The sequence below is a fragment of the Medicago truncatula genome, chromosome 4 (genome assembly GCF_003473485.1).
Source record: "Medicago truncatula cultivar Jemalong A17 chromosome 4, MtrunA17r5.0-ANR, whole genome shotgun sequence".
In the NCBI taxonomy this organism is placed as follows: domain Eukaryota; kingdom Viridiplantae; phylum Streptophyta; class Magnoliopsida; order Fabales; family Fabaceae; genus Medicago; species Medicago truncatula.
Genome location: NC_053045.1, coordinates 5,093,728 through 5,104,632, shown reverse-complemented (window position 1 = coordinate 5,104,632; position 10,905 = coordinate 5,093,728).

The following is a 10,905-nucleotide window of genomic DNA, read 5'->3' as shown; positions in this document are numbered from 1 at the left end:
AACTCCCTATTCGGCTTCAATCGAGTGTTAAATCCGTAGTGGCTCTTGAAAGCAGTGGCTAGCTCATCAAAAGTATGGACATCATCTTTGCTCAGACTAGTATACCACTCCGCAGCGTCTTCCATCAGACTGTCTTGGAAGTAATGGATCATAAGGGAATCATTGTCCTTGTAGTTGCCCATTTTCCGGACATATTTGACAATATGATTTTGAGGACAAGTCAGCCCATTATACTTGTCGAACTCCGGGACTTTGAACTTTTTAGGAACATCTACTTTCGATACTAAGCAGAGATCCTGGGTTTTAATGGAGTCTCCGCTTCCCCTGTTGGCCTTAATTTCCCGTCGGAGCTCTTCGGCAAGTTCTGCCATTCTCTCTTCCATAGTTCCGGTTGTGGCAATACTCCCGTGGTGCGCATTAGCATGGACAAATAGAGGCACCGTATTCACAATGGGCTCGGTAACAGTTGTTGCAGCTTGAGTCAAGGCGGTACTAACAGGAGTTAAGTTTGCCCCTGAGATTGGGCCACTGTTGGTAGTACCAGAGGTCCCTGCCCCCGTATTAGCAGTATAGTACAGCGGAAGTCCGTAAGGATACCCGGATGGCATGATAAAGCGGGGATCAGTTGTTACTGTAGGAGTCACATTTGCAGCTGTAGAAACTACGGGAACTGGTTGTTCCTGAGCAGCCAACAGAGCAGTCATAGCATCATGAGCTTTGGCCAATTCCTCCTTTAAAGATGCCAATTCGGTACGGAGTTGTGTGTTCTCTTCTTCCATAGCCCTTTTCTTCCTTCTGTATTCTCTGGTTCGATCGGTTCTATCAGGTTCGTAAATCCTCTGAGCACGAGCCACTTTTCACACTGAGGCAGAGAAACCAGGAGATAGTGAGCACTTGGAAGCCTTTGTGACCAATGCATGATGCATATGATGCATGATATGCAAATGCAAATGCGAAAGACTTATTTTTTCATCGAAGGATTTTTAAACAAATTAGAAATCTTGCAAATAATCAAAACTACATAGCATTTTCAAAAGGAAGACTTTGAAATTTCAACAAGATAAACAAATGAAGCCCTCAAGCATAGGAAGTAGTCGGAAGATCATCGGTCTCGGAATCTGAATCACAGTGTCTGGCAAAGAAGTCTCGTCGTCTTCTGGCTCTCTTGGAATCCCTCATAAGCAGTTCGTCTTTCTCTTCCAATTCCCTCCGGGCCTTAGCTAGTTCTTTCTTCAACATTAGATTCTCATGAGTCTTCTGCTCATCTCTACCGTCCAAAGTCATGATTAGATTCTCGGCTTGATTGTACCGAGCTTTCCACACTTGCTTCTCACGACTCTCCATAGCTAGATGTTCCTGATACATATCCTGAGTCGCAGGGAGCAGAGGTAGAGGCATAGATGGAGTAGACGAAGACACGTATCTCATAGCTGGATAAGGCATACCAATCTCCTCAGCTCGATCTATCACCCACTGAGTATAGGCTTCATGAGCAACACCGGATCTCACACCTAGATGCTTCACACTCTTCCTTCGGACCTTGGACCAAGCATCCATGAAAGCTTTCCTTTGTCCGGTAGGAGCATTCGCATAGAAGAAGAACTCTGGCGATGTAGCAAGATTGATGGGTTTCGACTTCATAGGGAAACCAAACTGTCTCATAGCAAGCTCGGGGTTGTAGTTAATTCCTCCACGAGTACCGAGAAGAGGTACATTGAGAAAGTCTCCACAACCCATAATGATTTCCTTCACTTGAGCGGCAGGAGTGAGCCAGACGACCTCATTAGGAGTGAGGGCCATAATCCGCTGTGAGTAGGACCAATTCTCCGAGTTGTCATGGAAGGAACTCGGAAGGTGCGAAATAAACCACCTATACAAAAGAGATATGCAGCAAAGAATATACCCACGGCCCTTGAGAGTCCTGTCATGAATGGCGTGGTAGGTATCCGCTAGCAAAGTAGGAACCAGGTTCTTGGAATGAAAGATCTCGATGGCATTCATGTCCACGAAGTTGTCGAGGTTCGGAAAGAGAAGGAGCCCGTAGATAAGCAAAGCAAGAATAGCCTCGAGTGTATCCTGACGAGTAGTGCTGAGATTAGCCTGATCAAGAAGATACTTCGAAGTGAACCCCCGGATGTGAGACTTGGTAATAAGATGGTTGGAGACGTCGGAAGTCTTGAGGTAGAGATCCTTAGCAATAACCAGAGGAGTAAGAGAAGTCCCGGGACCGGTGAAAGGCGTCTTCTCGGCTATAGGTAAACCCACTAGATCGGAGTAAGCCTCGAGAGTAGGAACCAACTGGAAGTCCGGGAAGGTGAAGCAACGGAAGCTTGGATCATAAAATTGCACTAGAGTGTGCACTAGCTTCTCGTCCACCTCGGTTCGGAGCAAAGTAAGCAATCCCCCATACCGGAGTCGGAACCCTGTTTGACTCTTGACCTTGAGTGCCAACTCTCTTAAACTGACCAAATCCACTTCTTTGAACTTGTAGCACTTAGTCTTCTTCATACCTGTGATTATTTACAAAAATTTCCATTTGTTTAAACCCTTCGATGAATGCATGAAAAATGTTTATGCATGAATGTATGTATGCATGATTGTGTTGTTAAAGAACAAAGTGGGTTGAGTTTCAAAGTAACGGGGCCACGGATGGACACGGCGTCCGGTGAACTAAGGCTTTGGATAGTAGTAACCAAGGTTCTAACACAGTTCCCAAACTGCAACCTCTCTCACATATATCATGGTAGTACAGGACGACACCCGTTCCATGATTATTTGTGAGAAGGTCTAGTTTGAGTGTAGTATCGCGTGACGACTAAAGTTTGAGACAACACTCAATTTAGCCACCGCACTACGTCCTAAAAAGGCTAGGATGGGTTTGGTAACTACGGTTCATAGCTTCGTCGAACAATTGAAAGTGAAGTGCCTAAGCATGACAACACACGCCGACAATATCACCTTCAAAATGCCTCAGCTATGTGAGATTGATCGCATAATCCAATACACGAGGCAACCCCCGGATCGAATTGTCGATTATATCTCTACCTAAACATAAGTTCACTCAGCCTGGGTATAGGACTTTTGATATTCTCACCCCACACGTTAAATGAAAATAAACAAGTATTCACATATGTAAGCAATAAAACAAAGCGTAAATATAAACTAAGGAAAACTAGGTGTGACCCGCTAAAAAGAGTCCCCAGTGAAGTCGCCATTTCTGTTATCATGGTTTTTGGGTGTCAAGCCATTAATTGGACTTGGACCTTTTGACCGTTGATATCTCTCTTTTTTCTTGGGAAGGGTAAAAGGAGAAAAACCCTTAAAAAGCTCTAGATTCGGGGGTCGTTTTCGCTACGGGAAGGTGTTAGGCACCCGGAGCGATTATGGTATTCCATAAGAACCGTTCTTCTAAGTTTATTTCTACGCTTTAGTTTTATTGCTTATTTGTAAAAAAATGGTATGATTAGTGAAGAATGGGGGTGAGAAGAAGTAGAATTTTGATTTTTATTTCGGCTTGGAGGGGTTAAAGTCCCTTGCCTACGTACCGTTTTACGGGATCAAAACCGATCGTAGTTCGTTCTCAAAAAAATGGTTTTTTTGTTTTTGTTGGTTGATTTTAAGTTTGAAAAGAGATTTTGAAGAATAGAGATGAGAGGCCTCAAGGGCATAAGATTTGGAAAATGTGAGGTGGAATTAGTCTTTTTCAAAATAAAGTCTATGTATATTTAAGATTCATTGGAAATTTTACTTAAGAAAAATAAAGGGAAATGAGGAGTTTTGACTCCCATTTTATTTTGCAAAAAAGTTTTCAAATGAGGTTATTTGCATATTTTGGGAAAAAAGTTGGATTTTTCTAAGTGTTAAAACCTAAACATTCGTCTAACCATGCAATCCTAGCCATACATCTACACATACAATCCTAGGCATACATCTAGGGTGAGTGTGTGCGTGCCGGTGCGTCATAGTGTCCGTAGTCCATATTACAAAAATTGCCTAAATACATTCTATGGCCCCTTTGCCAAGCTACAAACCAATGATAACGAATTACATCACTAAATGGATTAAAACTTGCAAAAAATGAATACTAAACTAAAGGAAGTGAAGGAGATAGTGGTGACATGGAGAAATGCTCATGAAATGAATGGAACAAAAGAAGTGAGATGATTAGTAAAATAAAGCATAGAATAAAAGAAGTGCACAAAAAGGTATTAAGAGGAAAGACATAAAAGAGACTGATAAAGTGACAAAATGTGCATGAAAGTGGTCATAAGGCTCTAGCATAGATATGACCCATAATCCCTTTATCATGGCATTTTTAGAAGTCTTGTTTTGTGCCATAATGTAAAAAAATGGGACATATTTGATGCTAAAGTTTATAACACACTTTCAAAATATTGTGGCACTTTATTTACTAGCAAAAATGCATACTAATTGCAAGCCAAGAAGGGAGATGAAATTGAGACATACAAGCAGCAAATCAAACATATAATCAGCAACAAATTTATCACAAGATTGCATTCCAAAAGTTCAAATCACATGTCAACGATTCATGAGGGATATGCTAAAAAATGCACAAGTTTATGTCCAAACACACTAATTAACCAAGAAATATCACATGTTTTTTTTATCATTTTAAAACCATTGAGAAATATAGAAAAAAGTCATGAAAATACATCAAGAAACATGTGATAATTTTTGGAGATTTTTAGAGAAAATTTTAAGCATGCAGGGGTTCAAACAGCAAAGAAAAATGGTGCAAATAGCAGAAAATAAACAAAAACGTAAAAAAGGACTAAGCCCAAACCAAAGCCCAAAACTACAAGGTCCGGATGCACAGGAGCCACACGATTGATCCAGGATCCTGAAACCCTAGATCAAACGGCCAGGAATCAAAGGGGAATGGACCGGTTCTGGACCGGTCCGGTTCACTGGCCTATATAAACAAGAGTGCACCGGTTTAATTCATTTTTCACTTCCCTTTCTCTCTCTAAGTTCTTCTCTCTTCTCTCATCTCTCACCTCTCTCTAACCCTCACCGCCGGTGAGGATGAAGCCACGGCGGAGACCTTGAAGGTCCGCCGGAAGCTTCATCTTCTCCGGCGAGTCCTATGCACTTTCCGGTGAAAAATTTCCAGAACTTAAAGATTTTTACATCAAACGATTCGTCCTTTAACCCTAAACACGAATCCAGCAATTATTTTCTCAAACACGGCTTGATACGATGTAGATCTGAAATTTTCGTACGGTTTTGAAATGGATTTTCTTTGATCTTTTTTGAAGGAAAAGGTTTAGATCCTTACGGATCTACATCGTTTCGTAGTTTAACTCTTTTCTGGTGCTTGTTCTTGCTTTCAACACTTAGATCCTTATGGATCTAGATTTTGTGTTTACGGTTACGGTCTTATCTTTGAATTCTGGAAATTTTTAGATCTGTTTCGCTTGCGTGATTTTTTACAGGTTTAAACTATGATTAACACTTTTTGAGAAAGAGATTCTGAGTTTTACCTAAGGTTTTGGTTGAAACCTTTAATGGAGGAAAATCTTTGGAAAAAAACTTGAATGTTCTTGATGATTTTGATTCTTCTGCTTGCTTTTGGACCGAAAATAAATCGGTTTACCGGTTCTGTTTCTTCATCTTCTCTGATTCTTTCTCTACTTCTCTCTCTGTGATTTCGCGCTTGAGCTTGCTTCTTGGACTTACGTGAGGAAACCCTGTGATCAGTGCTTGAGCTTGCTTCAATGTGAGCTCGCACTTGGAATTGCAGGAAAATCTTCAATCCAGTGATGAAGATTCACACGAATCTCTGAGGATTGATGCAAAAATCAATGGAATCGTGTATGAATTTTGGTTCTGGAAATTTTTAGGGTTCTTGTGTTCTTACTGGTTTCTCTGTGATTTTTGGTTTTGATCTAACTGACAAGAAAGAGAAAGATTGATTCTGTTTTTGGTGAAGTGGCGTGTGATTAATGGCTCTGAATCTGACTCACTGTATATATAGCTGACATGTGTGCATTGGAACCAATGGAATTGTGACATCTGGACTTGTATCAAAGTGGCACGGCCTTGGTCCTGAAATGAACTTTGGGCTTTTCTGCAAAAAACAAAAACTTTAAGGACTAAACTGCAATTAACCCTAAAAGGACTGAAATGTAAAAAATAATAATAATAAAAAAGGACTGAAATGAAATAGAAAATTGTTTGGACAAAATGCAATTTTGGGGCCTCAATTGAGGGACCAAAATGCAATTAAAAATAAAATTGAGTAAAAACGTAATTTGACCAAACGTAAAGCGAAACAAAAAATAAAACTGACAAAACGGACTAAAACGAACCAATGGCTTAAATGAGGTACTTCAAAGTAACCTCTCTATGCCAAAATTTTGTGTGAAATGACCAAAATGCCCCTAGGGCTAAAAATGACCTAAACAGATTGAAATTGACTTAACACTGACTCAGACGCAAGTTTGAAATGAATTTAACAGGGTTTACTGATAAAATGTTTAAAAAACAATCTGAAAAGACTCGGAGACAGTCACAAGGATGAAAATGGGTCCCACTGCAGGAAATGACCAAAATACCCTTCTGTATGACTTTTTGCAAATTTTGAAATAAACTTGTAGGAAAAGCAATGTAATGATTCAGAGACACTTTTGAATGACTTACAAGACAAGCAAAGACATTTTGAAAGGTTTTATGCAAGAAAAACATAGGTAAAATTGTGATTGAAAATACTGCGAGGCAGAGACAATTTGAACTGTGCAGTTGAAATTTGATAATTGACAAAGTTTGAAATGAAATTGGGCCCAGTATTTTTAGGTCCAAAAACAGGGTATAACAAACAACAATATACATTTTCCACATAATATATGTAGCTTGAATTAACCAACAACATCAATTATATTAATTAGCTTAGATTCCCTGAAAGGCTATACCTTTATAAACAACTCCCATTCTTACCTCAAAACCAACTCAATAACTCATTAGACCCTTTATACAAGGTTATTTCTTTCCTAAAAACATCTCTAGATGGTTAGGATAAAGTCCCTACACTTAGGAAGAAGTTTGGAAGCAATTGGAGTGAAGAAAAATGCATTTTAAAAGTTCCTGGTCAAACCAAATCGTAGCCCGATTTTTCCCCATCGTAGTCCGATATTTTTCGTGCTGAAACACCCCAAAACCTGGTCAAAATCGTAGCCCGATTTCTGCTCGACAGACAACATCAGATTTTCTAATCTTCACGTTTTCGCGCGTAAAATCCAAACCGTTAACCCATTTTCGATGCCGTTTTCGCCTACACGCTCCTGACACTTAGCTCTATCATAATCTACAGAAAAATTCAAGTTTCAACCACCCAAAAATCGATTTCAAGAATCTCACATAATCACTTATTTGCAAAACGTTGGACACCGACTTTTCAAACATAAATTCCAATTTTCATTAACCCAACCCCAAAACTGATTGGAAAATTAGACTATGAATAACCTATAATCAGAACACCATCTGTACACAAATTCTATGAATTTTCTAATTAATTAACAACTAATTACAATTCTCAAAACCTAATTCCCAATTATCCAACCTAAGAACAACAACATGTTAAATCACAAATTCAGAATTTATACACTATGATTACTGAATGTTAGCCTCACCCTTACCTTAGTTTTGATGAACAAACTCTTACACAATCAGATTCTCCCCCTTTGGCTCTTCTCCTAGCTTTCTCTTGTTTTCTCCCAAAACCTCTGTTTGTACGTGAAACTGGTTCTGACTCTTAGTTTCTATTTTTCCAACCTATTGTAACCTCCCAAATATTCTTAACTCCTCTTAATTTCTATTAATTCCAATTTAACCTCAAACTCCTTAATAATTCTATTTCTCCGCTTATTCTATTAAATAATAAAAATAGCCATTAATAAAATACACCACACCACAAAATCAACATAAATCATTTAAAATCATATAAAAGACTTTAAATCAACTAAAATAATTAAATAACAATTAGGGCGTTACAACTCTACCCCCCTTAAAAGAATTTCGTCCTCGAAATTCAAAGCACACAAGAAAATGAATTCAATTATTGCTTAAATATCTTAAACTATATATAGCTAAATAGAAACTTCAAACAAAACATACAAACCACATTAAAGTTAGTCAGTCAAATATGATCACGTAATAAACATAACCATTAATCAGGAACACAATGACAATCAAGACAACATAAGACAATATTTCAATCGTCATACGACACTACGCGACTCAACTACTTGGCCGGACGGACCAACTTGCTCTGATACCAATTGTAACACCCCGTTTTCCCAACTTGATTTTTTTTTTTTTAGCATAAATCAGAGTAAAACACCTTAAACGGAATGCTACACTTCTTTCAAACATAAATATAGCAATTTTACTATTATTTCAATCATTTCATAATATCAAAATTAAATCTCAATGCAGCGGAAAATATCTTAATAAAACATCATGTTGGCACGACAGCCTCAACTTAAACAACTTAATAAAAATTCAGTCTAAACAGTCTTCAACATAAAAGTCATAGTAAATCACGTAACATATGGAAAACAATAAAGATCCCCATCCCGTTACGTATCAGAGCACCTAAGACTCATGTGTACCGCAACTAACAGCAACTACTCTGCATCACCTGCAAGTTACCCATACGAAGGGCAACATTTCCAAGCAGAAGGGGTGAGATTCACAACCAATAATAATAGATATATAAATCATCAACCGTATTTAACAACTTAAACTTCACCAATTTATAATAATAATTCTTCGTATAGTACTTCATTAAATCATCAATCAACTTCTAGTCAACATTAATATCATATTCATCACATCATGTACATTCATCATATAACCACATAATCATCACATCATAAACCTCATTGTATAACAACATAATTCATCGTATCACAAAGATCTTCTCATAATAATATAGACAACACAACATAATCATCACCTCATAATAACATAGTCGACACAACATAATCATCATCTTATAATAATGTAAACAGTAGCAAATCATCATAATAATATTCTTACTTCTAATTTAACTTTAGAATCACTTACTAATTCAACCAACAACGACGACAACAATAAGATTCTACAACAACGACAACAACTCTCCCAACAACAACAACAACAGCTTAATCAACAACGACGACAACAACTTAATCAACAACATAAACAACGTGAGAGTACACCACCTCTCATAACTCAACAACGTTAAGAGTACACCATCTCCCAAATATTCTTAACTCCTCTTAATTTCTATTAATTCCAATTTAACCTCAAACTCCTTAATAATTCTATTTCTCCGCTTATTCTATTAAATAATGAAAATAGCCATTAATAAAATACATCACCCCACAAAATCAACATAAATCATTTAAAATCATATAAAAGACTTTAAATAAACTAAAATAATTAAATAACAATTAGGGCGTTACAACGTTCACCCTCATTAAACACGAACTTAATAATATAGGGTTAAGTATTCCCTCAAAAAATATGGGTATATTTTCGGTCCCTATAAATTAAGTACATTTGATTTAAGTTTAGTCTTACCAAACTTATGGTCTAAATTTTGTACTCCGCTTTATCAACTTAGTTTATTTTTTACTAACCAAATAAATCAAAAAAAAAATTAGAAGTTCTTAAAAAAATGCACCACTAAGAACTTTTGCTTTTTGGTGAATGTAAGACTAAGAACTTGATAGCGCAACTTTAGATTACACATTTACATTATAAATGCGTATATATCTAAACAATAAGTTCAACAAGGCTCTTAAAAAAATAAAAAAAGTTTAAGAAGGAAATCAGAAGTTCTAACTCAATCGATAAAAAATACATAAATTATTAGATCGGATGTCGTGACTGAAATTTAAATATTGGTCCCTCCAATTATATGTGTGAATTTCCAATAACTGTTATTTTGTCAACCTTAAAAAAGAACACAATTGACAACACTTAACTTCAAAGATACAATTTGCATGTGAAATATGGCATATGAATAAATAAGTTGCCTCAAAGAACTAAAATTACTATAGCAATTATTAAAAATAAATAAATCAATATTCCCCAAAAAAAAAAACAATATTAGACTCTAGAACTTTTGTAAATCTATTTTTCTCCCTCAAATATGATGAAATTCTAGCTCGTGTTTAACACGAGTGTTAATTTCTATAGAAAATGACCACATTTAGCAACATATCTATAAGTTTTGAGTAGTGTAAGCAACATGTAATATTTTAGTTTTTATAAAGCATAAATGTATATGATAATTGTTCTATGCGGTTTTCCATATCATATAAATATCGAATGATTTTCTCATTTTCAAAAAACAAATAAACTAATTTTATGATTATAATCAATTGAACGCATAAATTTGCAATAATGTATGTATTGGCCAAAGTCCAAAAACATTATATCTAGGGTAGAATCGTCAGTCTATTTACGAACTTGGCATTTTTATTATAAATTATCAATATCAATTCTCATAACCCTAATTCTTCATCGTTCACAAGCCCTAGATACACACCCTTGGCGTACAACGAAACCTTCGTCGGCTAGTCTAAAATAGTACGTTTCTGGTTCCGATTGCATCTCTTTCTCTACCATGTAGCTATTTTTCTATAATTTTTCATGATGTTTTACAGTCTTTGGTGGCGAACTAGGAATTTCAGCAAAGAGGTTTGGCTCTCTGTTCAATAGTGGTTAGGGATCTATAGTGTTTTTCCCCTTGACATTGTTATGCACGCTCTTCAATTATGTGGTGCTCAAAAATTTTAGGAAAGATATTCGTTCGTGCATTCATTTCATTTTGTTGGCTTGTATTTATGGATTATTTGGAAGGAACATAATCTTCGAATTTTCCAAAACAAACAT